The following is a 20,193-nucleotide window of genomic DNA, read 5'->3' as shown; positions in this document are numbered from 1 at the left end:
AAAAAAAAAAAAAAAAAAAAAAAAAAAAAAGCTTTTTTCCTTCTTTCGTTATAAGATAAATTCTTCAGTAGACAACCTCTCCCACTAATTGTGTATTAGCAGTGTATTTTATCTTGAGAGCTGACGCATTGGGCTTTCAACGTGGTGTGGAAAGCAGCCTGTTACAGTGCTGAATTCATAAAAAGGCCTTCATGGTTTGTGAAAGAATATCTGTGTGCTTAGACAGGAAACTTTTTGATCCGCAGAAAGCCAGAAGACATCTAGGTAAGGCTGTGTATCAGATCTACTTTGTGGGGAGAAAGTTGGGCAGTGGGACTGGTTAATCACAGTGGATCCGAGTCGAGGAGGTGCGTGTTCACTTCTATGGAAGTTTAAATGTACTATTGTTTGCCTAATTTTTGTTTGTTTAAGTTTTAAAGGAATACTGTAGTTTGTATTTTTATGATTTTTTTTTTTCTGCTGGTGAAGCGAATAGAGTGGATATAGGTTTATAATACAGCGAAATCTTTGTAAACTGCCACAGAAAGAAAGTGTTATTTAGAAGTGAAATTGACATGTTTTAAAGAGTAATTGTACAATCATTTGAGGACAGAGGAGCACTGCATTAGACTAACAAGGGTTTAATTATCAAAAAAAAAGTTTAATGTTGCTTTGGAAGGAATATTAAGTAAGTCGTCTTTGTCTCTTACTTTTTAATTTTAGTCGCTGATTTAGCCTGTTGGGTCACATTTTTTGTTAGTGCAGAAGGCTGCCATGAATCTATAATGAGGCCCTTTTGCACATGATTTTGGCTTTTGGCCAAAATCAACTTCCCAGCGGCAAGCTTTCTCTACAGAACCTGGAGCAATTTTTTTCCCCTCGATTAGAAATCATGTCTGAAAGCTGCCACAGCCAGTTGTGTAGGCATGTCAAAATGACTTTATACAGTAAATATGAAACAGGTATCTACATTTTTTTCATGTTTTTCTTTTCTAATTGAGTTCATTACTTATTGCCACCTAAAATACGTTAAAACAAGAACAATCATACAGAAGATTTACAGATTTTTTTTGTTTTCTCAGCAAACCAGAGTAGGGGTGCTCACCTCATTGAGAAGTATATAGTGCAAAAAGCTTTTTCAAAAACACTTCTGGATAAATAACAGCTGAATTCTTAAAACTTAATCTCTGTAAGTAATACTCAGTAAATAGTAAGTAATGAAGTTTTATAGAAGTTTCGTTATGTACACAACTAAACTTAACCTTTTTTAAAGTGCAGTTTTTGTGTATATTGAAATATACTGGTGCTTAGGGTTTTTGAAATTGTTAACATTTGCTACATAATTTTAAGAATATATTTAACACCTCGATATTCTAATAAATGTTTTAGTAGAAATATTTAGTATAAAACATGATTGATAACTTTAGATAATTATATTTAATTATTGTTTACAATAAAAAATGAATTTTCATGAAAGAAATTTTGACTGACACTATCAAAGGCAGGTACACCTAATTTTTGTGACCGTTAATAATTGTTATTACTATGGGTGAATTTTGTCCTATAAACCAATGGGTTATTTTATACTCCAGTTCTTTAAGAGTTAAATTCACAATTTGAAATGAAATTCTATAGCAAGCAAACATTAACAACTTTAGATTTTATGCAGATGTTTTTAGCAATACTTTTAAGCATTAAAAACAAGTGTACTGCAGAGTAAAAGTAAAAAAGTGGAATCTCAGTTTCTCTTATTTATCAGAAATCTTTTTATCACTTGCCTTATATATTAGTCTATAATAGCCTAAAGCACAACTTTTTCTTTTACTTAAAAGCATTTATATTTCTTTTTAAACTATTGATGAGAACATAGGTATTATCCTTTAAAAGAAATCTAATTTAGAGCTGTCTTAATGGGTGTATTTATCATATAGTATCTGTCACTATGTTTATCTTCCATTTACACAGTGTACAGTGTTGCTCAGTTGTATCAAATTAAAAAGTAAAAGTAAAATGTAAGGGCTAGAACATTTATCTTGATTCTCTTCAGATTAACTTACATATATGTATAGATTAAACATACGTGTTTTTATATTGCAGTGAATTGAATTATAATACTGTACATACCTTACTATTAGCTGAATTGAGAGAAGTGTTTCAGATTATCTCAATATTAAAACCCATAGGATTATAAAAAGCAATTTATAGAAATTTACCTGAATAAGTTTTCTGTGAGTTCACAGTTGAATTTTCATTTAATGTTGTTTTTGTTACTTAAGTAAAAAAGAAGTTAATATAAGTAAATATTTCAAAATTGGATAAAAGCAGAACATTTTATATTTACTGCTATCAAACAGGTGAAGGAAAAATCAGACAGCTTGTCTTGTTTAGCCTGATTCTTGCCTTAAAAAATGATTTCAAAATTCAATTTCTTTTAAGTTCTTGCTCTCATTCTTTTTTGTTTTTTGATTATGAAACAATTTTTTGCATAGTGTCTCAAATTTGCAAACAGCTTCTCTAAAATTTACTAAGATTGTTTTGTCTTCAAATTCTAAGAATTTTCGGTGCTCTTGATAGTTAATATGGCATGGCAAAGTAAAGTCCATCAAACACAACTTTTAGAGTACACACACATATTATTTGATAAGTTCAGCAGAAACTTAATTACACACTTAATTACTTAATAGATTTTTGAGTTGAGTTAGAAATAAATAAGCATTGAGAACAAATTAAATTATAGTTTTATTGCAACAGTTAAAATTTTCACTTTCATTTGCTATGGTGAAGAATTATAACTAAGGCTATTTAGCAGAAGTATTAGCTAATTTACCTTGGAGCATAAATGTAAAACACCAATTATATTTTCTCTGTTGGGTTAAATTTTTTAAAAGCAGTATTCAGAAAAGCAATTACTTTTAAAAAGATAAATATTTCAGTATTTTTGTTGTATTTACTTTAGTTTTGAAAAATGATTGAATGATGTTTCATTCATTTTTCTCATTTTATTGGAAATATTAAACTGATTCCAATTCACAGCATGGCTACTACTTCACTCTTTAGAAAAAGAGTGAAATTCATTTGTAGTTGTCAATTTAAATTATGGTCCTTTACCAATTTCAATGTGAAGGGTTTTGTGTTTGTTTTAAATATGCAACAGGCACATAAAATATCTTCTTCCCCAGATTAAGAGAGACATTAAATAATTACCAACTTTTGTTCTGTACTTACAAATAAGCTGTAACACTGTAATATTTTATTTACAATTTTTAATATGCAAGAAATGTTTACATAGGGCATTTTAGGTGAGTATTTCATCATTTCACTGCAATGCTTTGCTCAAATTGGTCTATGTTCCAGCAATGAAATAAGTGCATGGCTCCATTAGATTGAGTATCATTATTGAATTTTGGCACAGCTTCAGTGACCTCATCCATAAAAGCTTAGTATAGGCGAAGGCGAGATGATCTTGGGTTTGCAGTAACAAAAGTAGTACAGACTCCAATATTTGTTGTTTTGGAGAAAGTACGTGCTGAGATAAAAGATGGCACATTTCATATAAATAGCTAGTAGCAATATTTTGTTAATTAATAATAAACCTTGAAACATTAAAATTTAGTTACAATCTTTATTAGATTTGTTAGACTGTAATGCAGAAAGTGTTTTATTATTTTATATGATGAACTATCATCATTCCAAGCATCAATATTTAATTATAGATTAAAAAGCCAAATCATGTTTAAAAATATACTTTGGTCTAAATACAATTACTATTGAATACAAAGAGTAATGTTCTCTGATTTTAAATCTCTTTTAGGTAAAAGGATCAATATGCACTTGTTGAGAATTTCACTTTATATTTTTTCAATTTTTAAATTATCATAAATCAAATATTGACATTTAATAGATATGTAAACATGATAATGATAGGGTTTATTTTACAAGTAACTTGTCTTATTGTATACTTAAACCATGACAATGTCTATCTAACTGTATAGTTAAACACATACTTAAGATGACTAGGTCAGTAAAACATTGCTTTTATGATGCTCAATTTTTTTTTCTTAAAAATACTTTAATAATTATTTTAGGTTTTTTTTCTTTTTCTATTCAGGTATATTTATCAATCTGTGCTTCTGCCTCTGTCCTCAAACATCTTGTGTGCATTAATTTGGAAAGTCTGGTGGCTTGCTCTAAGCTTACTTATTCCACATTAGCTTGGTAAAAAAATTCAAAGTTTCTTATTGACTTAGTGAATATATGAATCAGTGTAAAAGACTGAATCAAATTTAATGATTTGAAGAAGTTAAGGCATCAAATTATTCAGAATAAATTAGTGTTTTTAACGTGTTTGAGTGACTGAATATGTGACTATTGTTAGTTTTAAAGATTTCTTAATTTATAGAATATCTGGAGTGTAATCATTGTTTAAAAAAACCAGTATTTGCTAAGCTTATCATTGTCTTCACTTTGCTATTATTGAAATGTTGTCTAATATCTCTTTTTTTAAAATGCCATGAAATTCAGGAGCAGGACACTGTGTTGCATTCCATTTCTCTTGCTGTCAAGAGGTTAATATCTGCATGGGGAATGCCTATAAACATTTTCAAATTTTCTTTCCTGTGACTATCAGCCTCTTTACTATTTGCAGAGATTTTTGAAAGGAGTGATTGTCTTGTTTGGATATTTACATAAATGTGAAGAATATGCAGGCCTTCTTTGTACTTCAGTTAAAAACCTAAAATAGAAAATAAGACTGAGATCAATGGCATGGTATATTTTAATAGTAAGTAATTTTAGCTTTCTATTCCTACATGAACACAAATGATAAATGGTAAAGATACGCAGTGAACTCTGAGATAGACCTTCTTTACTCTTCAATAAAGAACTGCCAAGCCAGGGGTATCGCAGAAGTGGTACTGGTCCAGTCTAAAGGATCAATGGTATTGTAGGCCTCAGGAGTCACTTCCCTTATATAAATCTCCAGTCTTCCTTCAGAGCTCCGCACCACCAATTTCAGATATTTTTACAGAGAAAGATGAGCTATAAGAGAACATACTCATTCTTGTTCCCTGGAGAGTGTGTAACAGAGTTTCTTTGGTGAAGCAATGTTCTTTTATTTATAATGGTTTTTTAAAATCACAGTTTAGATAAGTTAACTCATTGAGTTGCACAGACCAGCATAATAATCAAGCTAATTCAAGCCTCAGCAAAACTTAGTTTTTCATTTTGCTCTCAACTAGGCACTTTCAGGGCTGGGATTTAGCTCAGCGGTTCGGTGGCCTCAGTTCGATACCCGGTACCAAAAAAAAAAAAAAACAAAAAACAAAAACCTAAACTAAACTAGGCACTTTCATGAAGAATGAACAGTTGTTTATGAAAAGTCATTGCTACAATTTGTAGAACATTTCTGTTTTACTTGTGAGTTAATAAACTGTATATTTATTCGAATTAACATGTCAATATACATTTTCAGAAGTATTTAAACCTTGATAGTTATCAGTTGTTCTGAAATGTAACTTGCTATACTGGCTTTACATTAATTCTACATGAGATATCATCTAGAAAAACACTTTTTAAAGCATTAGTTTTTATTTTTAGTGCTAAGATCAAACTCAGAGACCATGCATGCTCAGTAAGTGCTCTACCCCTGAGCTACATCCCCAGCCTTAAAGGCATTAATTTAAAAATTTTGTATTACATTCTTTGTAAAGTGTAGCAATATATGAATGTGAACTTTCTGCTAGTACAGAAGTTTTTTTGAAAAAATATATTTTCATTGCTTTTTGGGGGATTCTAACCTAATCACATGTTTTTTTTCCTTTCCATTCCTAAAGTCCATTCATAAATATTCCCTAAAGAGCTTTTTAAAAGTCAATAGCCAATTTTAGATATGTTCATGTAGGTTGACATTTGAAAAAGTTGTTGCATAGAAAATTCTGACAGATGAGTGTTACCTATTTCTAAAACTTCAGTTGTCAGAAAATGCATCGATGATGACAGAGACAAATAATGATTTATAATTTTTGCAGATAAAATAGCAATAATCAGTCTGTAGAATAACATTTTTCTACTGATGTACTTTTGTACAAAAATGTTTAACTTACAACCTGTATTTGTTACTAGAAGGCAGTAGTCAACTTTAGGCATTAGTGGATCAAGGCACCTGCTTCACCATCAAGGCCTGGTTTATTGCGTAAATAAGTTTTAGGTAAAATGTATACTGCTAGACAAACTCATATATTGAATGTGTTTACCTTTTAATATCAAAATCATTTAATAGAAGTGAATAGTATTTGCATAATTTAAACATTCACATTAGCCATGTCCATGAAATTTATTCTCTGCTCTCAGATGAGTAAATGACTTACAAGTAATAAAATATTTTATAATTTCCATTTTATATTTTAAAATCTACTCTAAATGGAACATGCAATAGCTAAAAACCACACAAAAATCTGAATTAAGAGATGAGATTTTGTAGCCCAAAGTGAAATTCTATATAAAACAAAAGTATTTACAGCATTTGAATAGTTTAGATATACAAATATTATTGCATGAAGAGCCTCTCCTTTCTCATTTGAGAAAAGTGTAATTAAAAGTAATTTCCAGATGCCCACATGACAGCTGCTTTCTTCTAAGCTAAATTTTTCAGAAATGAGCTAAATTATAATGGGTTTAAAAGTTACTACATTTTGATGGTTTTTAAATTGGATTGGAAACATTACTAAGTTTACTAATTGAAAGGAATTGATACTTATGAGTTGCACAGAAAAATTTCAGTTTTGGTGGCAGTGGAATCATTAAAACATTAGAATTTTTTTTTTTTTTTATTGTACTGGGGATTGAACTTGGGTCCTTGTACTTTTGAGGCAGGAGCTAGAACCACTGAGCTAAATCCCCCTCCAACAACCAACCAAAATTTACAGCAAGTTTATAAAACTTTATTATTTTGAGTTTAGCTCCACTCTATGACTTTAGGCCTTTGTTTATGTACTCCCCGACAGCATGCAAAGTTATTCAGGTATAGCTGGAAAAGCAGTCTGTGTATGGATTTTCCCCAAATGACATGCACATGTGTGTGGGGGGGGGAATTTTAATATACCTAATTTTAAGGAAAAGATCAAGAGCAAGGTGTAAGTAAATTATTGAAACTGTGGAAAACTGGTAAACTGTTTCTCAGATCGGATTTTTTTTTTTTTTTTGGTACCAGGGATCGAACTCAGGAAGGCAGGCCGTGGAACCACTGAGCTAAATCCCCAGCCCTCTCAGATCAGATTTTAAGTAATGATCACTGTGTTAGCTTTGTCATTACAAGGAGATAGCTGATGTAACTAAATTATAAGAATAAATACTTATTTTAGTTCATGGCTTTGGAGGTTCGAGTTCATGATCAGTTGGTTACTTTGCGTTGAACCTGTGACGAGGCAGCACATCAGGGCAGGAGTGTATAGTGGAGCAGACTCACTCATCGCAAGAAAGTGAATACAGAGAAAGAGGAAGGGGCCAGGCTCTCACAATCCTTCCAACGGCAGGTTCCCAGTGACCTCGGGACTTTCTAGTAGGTACTGAACTTTGAAGGGGCCACATACAGTTGTGTCACCCTGACGACTCAGCCATAAGAATGGACATTTGGGAAACACACAGTTCCCATGAGTATATATTTCTGGAAAAATCAACTTTAAAAAAATACATACATTTTACTTGATGTCACTGACATGCTCAGCAGTGTTTAGCTATTTTCCATAACATTAATGCATTAGTAAAGAGTTTCCTTGAATGTGAAATAAAATTCTTCTCTTTGCAGTAAAGAGTAGTCAAGTTTTTCTAAAACTCTTCCAGGAAGGTTTGTGAAAGGAAAAAGAGGAGTGGAAAGTGGAGAATTGTATGGAACCAAGGAATTAAGGAGCATTTAGTTTATATAAGCCCAGTGATTTATCACAATCCAACAATTAGTATCTCAAAAATAATTTTCTTTTCTAAGAGTATTTCTGAAAGTATTTCAGAAATTTGACTCTGGAAGTAATTAGAAATCCATAAGTAGAAATTGGTTATGAGTACAGTGATGGAATTCTTTATTCTGTCTACAACATTATTTCTAATGATTGACCCCTGGCCTTGAAAATATAATGCATGGTCAGTCATTGATGCATTGGGTTACATTTTCTGAATATCGCTTCGTATATCTCAACTCATTTAACTCCAAATAACTGTGGAAGAGGTGGGAATGATTTTTGTGTCTCATTGTATATATGGAAGCTCAGAGTATTTAATCAATTTTCCCAAGTTCCAATACTAGTAAGTGTGGATGTAGAGATCTGAACTTGTGTTACTGGTACCAGCAGCCCATTCTGTTATCTGCTGTATTTCATATTTACCTGTTGCGCTGCTAATGATCTAATGATCTTAGGCCTTTGAACTATGAGGAAATATTAAATATAACTCTTTGATATTAGTATTTCCCTTTCCTTCACTCTCTCTCTTTATACCAGTTGAAGAAAAGGAGTTCCAAAAAAAAAAAAAATCAGCCAAAGACAGAAAATAGTGATGTAGGATCTTTAAACAGTAAGTTTTTTGAAGAACTTTCTGTGTTGTTCTAAGCTAAGCAATAGCCAGTGACCAACAAAACAATTTTGGCCGCAGGCAATTTTCTTCCAGCAGAAGTAAAAAAGCATGATGATATCTGCGGGCAAGGATTGTGTTTCTAATGTGAGGTTCCTTGTCCATCAATGGTTTAAATTAATAAGTGCAGTGGAATAGCGTAAGGAGGGAGCATCTCTCAGTCAAGAAATTGCACTAATTTGTTTTGTCAACATATACATTATTATAACTGAAGAAATCCAGGAGTTGGGGAGACAGTGAGTTTTCACTGTGACCACCTACACCACACCATACCTTTCCGTTTTACGGACTCTCACAGAGGCAAATCCTCAGAACGTGCCTAAAGTACTCGCCTGCTCAGAGCAGGTGTATCCTATGAGGTCTGTTTACTTTAAAATTTAAATTTTCTGCATATCACATGCTTGTAAAATATGATTTGAACTGTTATAGACCATGTGTTGGCAAATATTTGAATTTTAGATTTTTAACTTCCATTGATAAAACTAAAACATAAATTAAAATGTGCATAAAATACATCTTACAAAATTGCTAATTTTATTTTTATTGTTTCATGTATGCTGGCTCCCATGATTCAGAATAACTTTATGGACAGTGGATAATCAAAAGCACTTTTCTAGCACTCATATATTTCTGTCATTTACCATAGAGTTGTAAATAAGTGAATGTTATTTCTATAACTTCTTTATTTTATGGAAGAGAAAATGATGACTTAGAAGGAAAAGTGATCTTTCTGCTTATTTTAATAACAATAGTGATTAAGGACTTGGCTTTGGTCACAGATTTTTTTTTTCATTTTATTTTCTTTCTTCCCCATAAGCCTCTTACCCTATAAGGTTATTTATAGTTGAGTCCAATGTTTTCTTCCTTCCTTCCTTTCTCTCTGTGTCTTCCTCTTTCTCTCTCTCTCTCTCTTCCCTCCCCTCTCCTCCCTTCCCTTCCCTTCCTTCATTTTCTTTCAAGTTTAGCAGTATAGAAACAGAAGTTTAGCTCACCTGATACAGGAAAGACCAATAAAAAAATATATGTAACTGAATTATTTCTTCTCTTAAGTTACACTATTAAAGATTTCTGCTTTGTAATTCCATCCTTGACTTCTGTATCCCAGGGTAATCTGATCCTTTAATAAGTCTTGTTGAAATATCCACTTAGTGTCCTTTCTGAAAAATTAAAGATGGTCATCGGATAATCCTTGGTATTTTGTGAAATTGGAAAAAGATTTAAATGGCTTATTTAATATAAATAATTACTACTTTTATTGTGCATGTGTGCGTGTGTGTGTGTGTGTGTGTGTGTGTGTGTGTGTTTCTGTGTGTTTGGTGGGGAGTGAACCAGGACCTGCATGTTTATCTACATCTTAAACCTTTTAAAATTTTTTGTTTTGAGACAGGCTTTCACTAAATCACTAGGTGTCTGAGGCTGGGCTCCAAAGTGTGATCTTCCTGTCTCAGCCTCTCAGAGTGCTGGGATGAACAGTGAATATGCATGATTCTTAATATAGCAGGAAGAATGTTTTAAAATGCACACACATAATCATATGCATATATGCATATAATCATTTCCTTTATCGGAATGTAAAATTTCCCGCAACCTAGACAACTCCCACCTGTCCCCTAATATCTATCTTCATACATTAGCTTGCCAACTTTTGATTTTGTATAAATAGAATCACACAATATAATATGTATGTATTTTTATTTGACTTGTGTTATTCGATATTTTGTCTCTGTGATTTGTTTTCATGTTGTGTATATAAGTAGATTGTTCTTTTTTACTGCTGTCTAATATTTCTTTTTAGGATGACACAATTTATTCATTCTACTTTCAGTGCAGTATTACTGATTTTCTAATTATTGTTTTACATAATTTTAAGAATGTAGTTCTCATACCAAAAATGTACTAGCCACTAGAAATATGAAAATATGACTGTTTTAACTTAAGCCCTAAAAGCCGTGTTTGCTTTACAGTTCTCTGCACTGTCAAATTCCATACATATTTGAATCATGAATCATGAATGCTCAGTATTTCTGAGTTATTTAGAAAAATATTTTTTGGAAGAGAAAACTAATCTATGTTATTCTAAGTAGATATTGAAGAAATTTTCTTGAAATTGTTAAACTTTTAACTAATATTTTTTGTTCTAATTGTAATTAGAGTTTAACCAAAATATCCATTTTTTTCAATTTGGTGATCTACTTATTGCTTTTTAAAAATTCATTTGGATTCCCGTGATTTTCTAATGTAAAACAAAATCATTATGTCCTTGTTTTTAATATGGAATATTTTAAGTGATTCTTAACATACTTTACCTCATAACATTATATATGATATAAACAAGATATAAGGTCCAATATTTTGACAATGAGTAAAGATTTGTGTGAAAGGAATCAGAGTTTGACAATTCCACAGCTTATGTGACTATGTTCAAATTTAAGATGATTGCTCTACTGGGAAAACAGAAACTAACAAATTTGAAAAGTTCTTTATAGTTAAAATATAAAATAAAGTTATTTAGAAGTTTACATCCAACTTGCCTATTGAATTTATTTACTAGCCTCTATTGAATGAATTCCCCAAGTGCTAATTAACATGTTTATTACATTGGCTGTATTGATAAACAATCTGGAGTTGTCATGTGGATATTAGTCACACTTGCTAATAAGCAACTTCTTTAAATAAAATAAATATTAAAGTACCATATTAAAATGTTATTTTCAAAGCCTTTTCTTATAATATACAGATTAATTCTGGGGATAAAAAGACATCACATAACCCTACCCCAAATTGAAATAATTAGTGTGCCAAAGCCATAAAGTCTAAACTATGATCTGCATAATTTTCTACTCTAAATCTTTTGTATTTATTACAACAGATTGTATCTTGGTAAATGCTGCAATACCATATAAGAGCTCTTGTGTGAACCTAGTGGTTTAAAATTTTTCTCAATATCTGTTTTAGAGAAAACTGATTTCACTTTTATTTATTATGCTAAAAATTCCAATATAATCTGGAGATTTATCAACCGAAAATGGTAAGCAATTTGATTTTGCTGTTTTTGTAGGAAGATTTGCGTTTTAAAAACATCACATCCTCTACAAAGTGTAACACCACTTTCAAGTATCTTTCTTATTAAATAACCAGCTGAAATTTAGCCCAGGTCAGTGCTGCTTAAAACTTGCTATTATTTTTGACAACTTTATAATGCCTGTTAACGATTGCATTTCTGACACCAGCTGGCAGTAAGCTTGCCTTTCAGATAAACGCATACATACCCTGCTCATAATTCAAACATGCAGTGGACACTACAAGATTCCACTGCTGTGCTTCTGCCTAATTAGATGAATTTACATCTAATAGGATGATGAAACCAACTTTTTGCGATGCTTTTTCCCCCTGTAATTTTATCTTAGCTATGAAATGCACCTTTGCACATGTGTAAATCCTGAAGGTTCCTGAATAAGTGAACTGATGTGAGCATTAAAAAGAAGTATTAGTTCGTCATGCTACCATGCTCTATATCTTTGGTTTTTAAAAGACATCGATGACTTCAAAGTATTATCCTCTTTAACTCTGGATGTCTTCTTGCACCAATTGGTCTTTACTGACCCGTGAAAAAGGTTGGAGTCAGTCTGATCTCACAGTATGTAGAAAGATCAGGTTCACAGCTTGGATCTGAGAACAGCAGAAGGAGTCATCTTAGAGGAAGAAGCTGGTTTATAAAACAAAAATGTTTATTTACATTGAATTCATCGGAAGTAGGTAGCGATCAGAAAGAAAATCACTGTAGATCTACATTAGAATATTTTTAAAGTTTCCATTTAGGTGTCTCTGAGTAAATATGTTAATTTCACATCTATTTCCTCATGAAGAAAGTATTCAACTTTTTACTCTTTAGCTATTATTTACTTTTTACTTCATAGATCTCACATACCTATTTTTCTTGCTGTAATACTTACGAAATTTTATTTTCAAGTTATTTTACTAGTTATCAGTATCCATTTTTCCCTTTCAATTCTGTATTTGTCTTAATATAACTGCTATGAAAAGAAACACAAATTTGAAGAAATAAGCATAATTCACAAAACTGGTATCCTTGCATAGATACAAGTAAAATTATTTTATACATACTGAAATAAATTAATTTCTAGACATTATTTTTATTAGAATATTTATATACAATTGTCTACATCTCAGCTTTTTTGTTGAGTATTATATAGTTTTCTACTTTAAAGTAATAATACATTAGACTTTTCTTAATTATTTATTTGAAAACATATATTCTCAAAACACTGTTTTTCATTCATTTGCTTTATATAAAACAAGAATTATATCATTGGGTAATGATTTCTCTTCCCATGTTTATTTCCTTTGGGTAGGGAAATAAATTTATATTTAACTGCAATTAAAAACAAAGTATGAAGTGTATCTTTACTTTTTTTGACTCTGCAGTGATAACATAGAATTTCTTAGCAACTGTAACACTATAAATGTGTATAACTTACTGTCCAAAATAAATAACTTCCCTGCTATAAAAATATTATAAATATACTTTAATTTTACTTTTTTATTCATTAAGTTTATTTGCACATTTTAGGTATATGATATGATGACATTTATCATTGGGAATTTGTATCTTTACATGGTATATCTTGGTTCTTATTTTTGCCCATTTTCCTGCCCCCCACAACTCCTCCACCTCTCCCCATTTATAAATATTTTGTTTCTGTTTTTTCCTTGTCAGTAATGAGTATAATTTATCAATTGTTTTCAGCAAGGAAGATACATTTTATACGGATTTGGTTTTCCTTGTCTTTTTGAAAGAAAGTCTAACTTATAGCAAACTAAATAGATATTCTAGCTAATAAGGACATAATTTCTAAACCACTGAGAAAATTGCCAATCATGGAATATTTTTCTCCTACTCTTCAAAGGTATTTATTCAGGATAAATCCTGATATCCACTGATACAAATAATAACCCATTCTTACAAATGACAAGCTTAAATTGTGGGAAAATAAGGCAAAAGCAAGTACTTCATCTTTTTATAGTTTAAATTTTATTTTGTTTACCAATAAACAAATTTTCTTAAGAGCAAAGGTTATGAAATTATCTTATTTTGTTTTTTAGTTTCTGATGGGTATGAAATAACTACTAGGAAAATGATGTAAGAAAAAAATAATCAAAGTCATGGATTAGCCATATACAGTGGTAATACCTAGATCCTCCCTAAAACAATTAAATTTCATGTACAGTCAGAGCATTGGACAGCTTTCATCTCTCTCATCTTGTAGTTTGTAGACATTTCTGTACCCTTATTAAAAGCTCATTAGTGACTACTACTGTCCCCATGAAGATTATAACTTTGTGGGAATCAGTAAACAGAAATGAGTCGGCTGAGACACATTTTAAGAATAGGTGAAATTAAGTTAGCCAATAGATGTTTTAAAATATCACACACTTCACTGAAAAGAAAAAAAAAAACAGCACAAATTTCACTGAACAATTTAATGAGAAACACTCTTTACCCTTTGGAAAAGGTGTCTAAATTCAAAGAAAGCATTAACTGATATTGTTTGAAACCTACACTGAGCCGGTCATGGCGGTGCATGCCTGTAATCCCAGCACTCGGGAGGCTAAGGCAGGAGGATTGCTGTGTATTCTAGACGAGCCTGGGCTACATAGTAAGTTCCAGGTCATTGTCAACTACATAGTGAGACTCTGTCTCAAAAAACCAAAAAAAAAAAAGAAACCTACACTGATAGTATGTCTGACTCCCTATTCTTATTTCTTTTTCATTACAGGACAAGACATATGATAGATACTCAAAAAATACATATTGAATGAATAAATAGTAATGTATTATTTTAATAATCCTAAAAAATGAATATTTTTATTTTTGACTGAGTTTCTCCATGTTGATATGATTCATTTCTTTGGACACTAAAAGATTCTTAAAACTGCTTCTGCATTCCTTATCTTTAAATAGCTCAGTTACTTTGTACAGAACTACCATATAACTTACATATTCTGAAAAATTACAGTGAGTCTCATTTTGCAATACCATCAGTGAATTAAAATGACAATTTCTGAGGATCAGTTTAGATGGTAACATCATTATAGTTTTATCTGGTCCATGAAACTATAAAGACTGCAAGCAAAGGTTAATAATTATAAAGTGATTCAAAAATCAGTTAATACATGGTGCATAAAAAACATTGCCAACCTATATTTTTGCCTTTTTGTGTTGTAACATGATCTAATGAGTTTTTTATAAAAAATTATTGTGTTTGTCATTAGTCATGTGTTTGGGCATTTGGTGAATGGTACATACAAACTATAGCTATGTAAATATGAGAACTTCCATTTTTGTCATTTATGAAGTCAAATGAACATATAATGAATATTTTCTTAATGTTATAAAAATGTAAGAATTAAAGAATATGCACACAAAAATATTATAAGCAATAATGAATCTAGGTTGAAGAACATTTTAATTAGAGTAAAATGGAATAGATTTCTATGCTTAAAAATATTTTCCTCCTGATTTCATGATATAGCCCTCTATTTCATATTATCATGATCCTAGAATTCATAGATATTACTTTGCATTTCTGAGGGACAATATATGAACAGAAAATTTCTTAGTTATTCATTAGGAATTTTTAATCAAAATCACTGTAATTAATAGTAAATATGTGTGTAGGGGAATGAGAGATGCTAAGTATATAATGATTGAATTTATATTTCATTATATAATAACACAGATATGAACCCCATGACTTTTTCACAACCTCACTGAACAGAAGAAAGAAAATAATTTTAGACAACTGGAAACTAATAACTTTTTTTTCAGCTTTAATTGAGTTTATTGGTACATTTTAGGGATACAGTACAGTTACATTCATTGTTGGGAATTTGTACCTCTATGTGACATGTCTTGGGTCTCATTTTTCCCCTTGTCCCTGCCCTCCCTTCACCCCCTCCTCCCCTCCCCATCTCCAAACACTTTATTTCCATCTTTTCATTATTTCTCATTTTTTTTCTTTTCCCTTATTACCCTTCCCCTACCCATCCCACCTTCCCTACACCTTTAGCTCCTTTCTTCCCATTTCTAAATGTCAGTAATCTTATTAGGATCTTCTGTATTATTGCAGATTATTCACATCAGAGAGACTATTTGGTATTTACACATGTGTGCCTTATTTATTTCACTTAGGAATATATCTTCGATATGTATCCATTTTCCTATGAATGAATCTATTTTCTCATTCTTTATGTCTGAGTAATATTCCATTTTGGAAACTAATAACTTTTAATGGCAAGAATATTTTTAAAAAATAATACTAGAAGCAACTTCTGCCTTTTTGGAAAATGTACTGAATTCTACTACAGCATTGTTAAAAGAATGAGCAATGGAGTCAGAGTAAACACATTCAGAACATATTTCTACTAGTTCAAAATCTCAGATCTTGAACAATTACTCTTCTTACCATCTTTTCTTTTAGGTAAATTTGAAGTAATAACTCTTTTAATATGTTTGTTAAGTAAATCAGAAATAATAAGATCTGTGTCTTCACCCCCCTTCATCCAAATATGGGAGTAACTTCCAAAAGTGAAAGGAAGATTCCCTTGTGATATTTCTTTCTGTTTTTGTATGTTATTAAACTAAACACTCAAATATCCAACATCTTGCAATTTTGAAGGTCAAAACAATACTCTAAAGAAGTGCTTCATCTTTTATTTTTTAATCAACATTAACTGAAGGGTTCATCAGTCTTGTCTTGCATTTCTGTTTTCTCTGAAATATTTCTTCAAGGAACCATTAGTACATTAATTAAGTGAGGATAAAACTTCAAACATTCCACTTGACCTCCCAATGCACGACAAAAAGCAATTAATTAAAGTCCAAGATTCATACATTCCCAGCTTTCCTGTTGGGATAAGATGAGATATACATTTTCAAATCTTTCTAACATCAGTCATCTTATTCTCTTGGTTTTCTTTTCTGGAATTTATTTTTTTACTATCAAAAAGCTGACTGGTGTTCACAATTAATCTTTCTCCTTGCAATGCCAATGCTATCATTTAGCACATTAAGGGAAAGCAACTCCAGTGAAATCTTGTATGATTTTTTTGTTTGGAAATCAAATCAGTACTTAGCTTAATTACTGTCTTTTATGTACTAGTCTGAATATTTACATGTGGAACAATCCTTGAGCTTAATTCAGCTGTTTAGACATGAAATAGTCAAAAGTTGAGTTATAAAATACTTTAATAAGATGAATTACTATCAGTGTATGTTGTCTTGCTTAAAAATTTCTCTTGATGCTCCGTGTTTTCATCTATTTAAAAAATTAAAAGATATTTCCAGTCTTGAAAAATTTTATTGTCTTCAGTCCAATCTTTGTATAATAGGCCCATTTTTAAACGGAATAGACCCTGTCTTTATTAGTGAGAAGAATAGTACCCAACCTATGCTAATATAAATTCAAGTTTTTCCAATTTCAGATCTCTTGCCTTGTAGAGATATTAAAAGAATCAGTGTTTGAATTTTCTTTTTCTTTTTTTTAGTTTATTGGTACATTTTAGGTATACAGTACAGTTACATTCATCATTGGGATCTTGTACCTTTACATGACGGGTCTTGGTTCTCATTTTTTCCCCTTGTCCCTGCCCTCCCTCCACCCTGCATTTTCTGAAGTTTTTATAAAAATGTCAACACTGATATGATTTCTTTTCTTCTTTTAAAGATCTAACCTGAGGAATAAATTAGAAACAAATTACCTGAAAGAAAATAAATAAATAAATAGTTATTTTCCAGGGGACATGATTGGGCGGCAGAGTTGTAGATAAATTTGATGCAAGCAAGTTTCAGACACTACAGGGCTGAACTAAAACAAAGGACGCCCGAGTTCAATCCCTGGTACAAAAATAAACAAAGAAACAAACAAAGCAAAGGATGCCCCAAACTCTTAGCTACAGTAAAACAAATAATAAATTACAGAATCTTGCAAAGAGTATGAATATTGCTTGGGTTTTTTAAAAGGAGGAATATATCCTTCCATTAATCTAGCAGTTCCTCCGAACACCTGTACATATTCATCCAATTAATATTGAATCCAGTTTATCTGGTCACCACTGACAAGAACTCCATTCTCATATCTATACTCCACCATGACTCATAGTTAAATTTCTCTTGATAAGTTTAAGAAAACTTCCTAGACCATCCGTCACGATGGTATTTATACTGCACACTTTAAAGTCTTGTAGCTAGAATTCTGCAGCAATTTTCCAATAGATTTCCAAGTGTTGATTCTTTCAGTGATGCCATGTATTTTTCCTCTTTTGCCTGAAGTCTTCTTCAAAATTAAGATCACACTTCTGCTTTTCTAGGAACTTTTTATGACCTTGTGTCCTGAATAGTCTTGTTCGAATTGTGCAGTGAAAGGTATTCCTTAGCCTCTCAAACCTCCTTTCATTCTTTCCCTGGCTGTTTGTATGGTTAGAGATACAGGAAGCTACTTGTTGCCTCCACATATTATATTAATATCTATCTCGTAGTTCATACCACTTCTACTACAAAAACACGTATTTCCTTTTTTCTCTACCTAGAAGAATTCTACTTCTAATTTTAAAAATATCTGGCAGTTTGGGAAAGTTAACTGAATAGTTTGGTGTCTCAGTATAAAAGTTTTGGAGGGTGAGATGTATTTTAGAATTTAGAATCATTTGACTTTCTGGAAAGTAGAAGACTGATTATACCATTATATTATGTAACATTCCTAGATGGGCAAATGGTGGCAACCATACTGAAGATTTTTAATATTTCTGCTTTGTATGTATGTATATTAACATTACGATGAGTAAATAAATAATATAAATAGGTTTTAATCAATTCAGTTGGCCTCAACTTTCTAGTCTTTTTTTTTAATTGAATTTGCAATTGGAGACTCCAAAAGGAATTGTACATGTCTATCGCCAATCTCACAGACTTCGAGTAAACATTAAATGAAATGTAGGGCCAGGCATTTAGCTCAGTGGTTCTGCCACCTACCTTGAAAGCGCAAGATGCAGAGTTGGATTCCTAGTACCAAAAAATAAAAATAAAAAAAAGGTTAAGTGAGACGTCACATTTGTAGAAATTGCAACGATGTCTGGCACATGCAAAATACTCATAAATCTGAAGCCGTTATCATCATTTACATGTTCCTCAAGATTCCAGAAATACCTTGTCCTTTGCAAAACTTTGCCCCGACAATTACAGATTATTCTCTAATCCTAATACAGATACTACAAGTATTTGCTTTTTCCTTCTTTGTATGATTGAATTTGACATTTGTTTACACTGCCTCAAACTAACATATCTAATGGTAAAGGTGTTTTATAAGCTTCTCAAATCCTCATCACACTTACCAGGTTATTAGCATCTCTTTTCTTTACTTGTCTCTGAGGTTTTTCTCCACTCAAGGACAAAAAAAAAAAAAAAAAAAAAAAAAAAAAAGAAAGAAAGAAAGAAAGAAAGAAAGAAAGAAAGAAAGAAAGAAAAAGAAAAAGCAGTGAGATTCTAGCTTTGTAGAAAAAAATATTTCTTTCTACTCAGAGAAATTATGACTTCCTCCATTTGCCGCTTAGAGACAGGAACTTTTTAACAACATACAGTAGAGGCAAACATCTCTTTTTAGAACAGGATCTCTGCTTCTGGTTGATAAGCAAGTGGCTAGAATAAAAGTTCCTTCAAGCTTGATTTGGGTGACTTAACTTTTAATATTTTATGTAGAAGCTTCTTTTTCTTTAATGTAGTTAAAGAATATTTGAAGAAACTATCACAGAAATTGAAGAATCATTTTAGATCAGTTTTACCTAAAAAGTTGGTTTGATGTTAATAAAGATTTTTAGTTGGGATTATAAAACATGGCATTTCTTTCATACTAAGTAGATATGAATTTAAACTAAACTATGATAGCTTTAGATTCTAAATAATAACTTTATTTTTGACAGTTACCTAAAATACTCTGACTTGACTTTACAATTTGATATACATAATCCATGTATGTCATTACTTCAAATTCTTTGAAATTTTTGTTTAGGAATATAAAAAGTATTTTCCAAGAGAGTAAGTAGTTTCAGAACATGGTAAAATGAAAGATGAATTAAGGTGAGTTTCTTAGTGAACAAAACCTCTTGGTTTGTTGGATTTATAAGAGGAAAAAGAAAATTAAAAATCAATTAGAATATTTTGAGTTAGGAAAGAAAGTAATTATACAAGAGATGAAAACAGAGTTCAACTGACATTAGGAAGAGATCTAATAAAATGAGTAAATCTAAATTCCATGAGGGAATAATATTTTTTTCTTTTCTTAAAATTGCATGTTGAATAGTATTAACTGATAGGACTGAACTGATCTAGGAGAAACTTTCTGTTAGATAACATTGCTTAGTGTTCTTAGTAAGTTACAAGACCTATAATGGTTTAAAAGAAAGTTTGTAGAAAGATTGTGCAAGATCTTAAGAAGTTTGTGGACATGAGTGAAAAATAAAGTTGAGAAAAATGACCACATTCTGAAAGACAGAACACTTGTAATTTGATGTTTCTAAACATGC

The 20,193-nt window shown here is 31.1% G+C and overlaps 1 long non-coding RNA gene across 1 annotated transcript in view; it reads left to right on the top strand.

The window, feature by feature from the left end:
* The first annotated feature begins 39 nt into the window (after nucleotides 1-39).
* LOC104877254 overlaps nucleotides 40-20,193 on the top strand; it is a 184,987-nt gene continuing 164,833 nt past the window's right edge. Inside the window, exon 1 of the long non-coding RNA XR_004518781.1 lies at nucleotides 40-264. This is a non-coding gene — a long non-coding RNA (uncharacterized LOC104877254). The remainder of the gene's footprint in view (nucleotides 265-20,193) is intronic.

The sequence above is a fragment of the Fukomys damarensis genome, unplaced genomic scaffold (genome assembly GCF_012274545.1).
Source record: "Fukomys damarensis isolate Sample0158 unplaced genomic scaffold, DMR_v1.0_HiC HiC_scaffold_24, whole genome shotgun sequence".
Classification (NCBI taxonomy): Eukaryota; Metazoa; Chordata; class Mammalia; order Rodentia; family Bathyergidae; genus Fukomys; species Fukomys damarensis.
Note: the sequence above shows the minus strand (reverse complement) of the source record. Positions and strands in the feature narration are given on the sequence as shown.